Genomic DNA, 1,809 nt, shown 5'->3' on the forward strand with positions numbered 1-1,809 from the left:
GGAGAAAAAAATCTTTTGTAGTGATAATCAGGATGGCCCATTTCCAACAGTTGACAAGAAGTTGTGAGTAACAGTGGGGTGGGGGGGAGGGAATTAGCATGGGGAAATAGTTTTTACTTTGTGTAATGACCCATCCACCGCATGCATCCGATGAAGTGGGTTCTAGCCCACGAAAGCTTATGCGCAAATACATTTGTTAGTCTCTAAGGTGCCACAAGGACTACTTATTCTTTTTACTGTCCTAGACAGTATCAGAAACATAGAGCAAGACCCTAGCTATCGGGACCACCCTTGCTATAACTAACTGTGCCAGTGCATTCTGCACATGGAACATGGTTCTGGAGCTGGGTTGTCCTAGCCGCACTATCAACAACAATCCATTTTCAGATACAAACACCTCTAAGCATGAGCTGGGTGTGAATGGGGCCCTGAGGGTAAGTTACCTCTGTGCAGGCTTGAATAAAATCCTGTGCGCAACCTATCATGGCTTTAAACGTGGCTTTAGTGGTACCTTGGCCCCCAGGGAATTATCGCCTTGCTTATGCTAGTAGTTCTTCTAAAACTGCCTACCAAGCCTGTTCGGTGAGTTTCATGGAGCTGAGAGTGGCTTGCAGAAATCTTGTTTACTATGAGTTTTAATATGGCTAACTGTAATTGCATATGTCGAGGAACAAAGAATATTGGCCATACCTACACGATGGGGGACTCTACCCTGGGAAGCAGTGACTCTGGAAAAGATTTGGGGGTTGTGATGGATAGTCAGTTGTGGCCAAAGGAACTAATACAGTCCTTGGATGCAGAAACAGGGGAATTTCAAGTACGAGTAGAGAAGCTATTTTAACTCTGTATTTGGCACTCGTGCGACCGCTGGAATCCTGGAATCCTGTGTCCAGTTCTGATGCCCACAATTAAGAAGGATGTTGATAAATTGCAGAGGGTTCAGAGAAGATCCATGAGAATGATTAAAGGATTAGAACACGTGCCTTATAGCGATAGACCCAAAGAGTTCAATCTACTCAGCTTCACAAAGGAACGATTCGTAAATGGCTATATGGGAACAAATATTTAATAATGCGCTCTTTAATCTAGCAGAGAAGGGAGTGACATGATCCAATGGCTGGAAGTTGAAGCGAGACAAATTCAGACTGGAAATAAGGCGTACATTTTTGACAGTGAGAGTAATTAACCATTGGAACAATTTGTAAAGGATCATGGTGGATTCTCCATCCCTGGCAATTTTAAAATCAAGATTGGATAGTTTTTTTAAAGATCTGCACTAGGAATTCTTTTGGGGAAGTTCTATGTATTATACCGAAGGTCATAGTGTCATAGAATCATAGTGTTAGAGCAGGGACTTGATCCCTAACCACCGGACCATCCTTCCTCTCTTTCCCTTGCCAGTCACTCCCTTTCTGATCTCCACTCCCACCTCCTGCTGTAGCTTCAGGCATCTGGTTTAGCTGATCACCATATTTGGGGTCGGGAAGGAATTTTCCTTTAGGGCAGATTGGCAGAGGCCCTGGGGGGGGTGGTTCACCTTCCTCTGCAGAGTGAGGCACGGGTCACTTGCTGGAGGATTCTCTGCACCTTGAAGTCTTTAAACCATGATTTGAGGACTTCAAAGGCTCAGACATAAGTTTGATACAGGAGTGGGTGGGTGAGATTCTGTGGCCTGCGTTGTGCAGGAGGTCAGACTAGATGATCATAATGGTCCCTTCTGACCTTGAAGTCTATGATTCTATGATCTCCCCAGATGAAGCTATTGGGCTGAAGAAACTAATATGGATAAACGTCCAACAGGTACCAAGG

The sequence above is a fragment of the Terrapene carolina genome, unplaced genomic scaffold (genome assembly GCF_002925995.2).
Source record: "Terrapene carolina triunguis isolate 2854851 unplaced genomic scaffold, T_m_triunguis-2.0 Scaffold58, whole genome shotgun sequence".
Lineage (NCBI taxonomy): Eukaryota > Metazoa > Chordata > Testudines > Emydidae > Terrapene > Terrapene triunguis.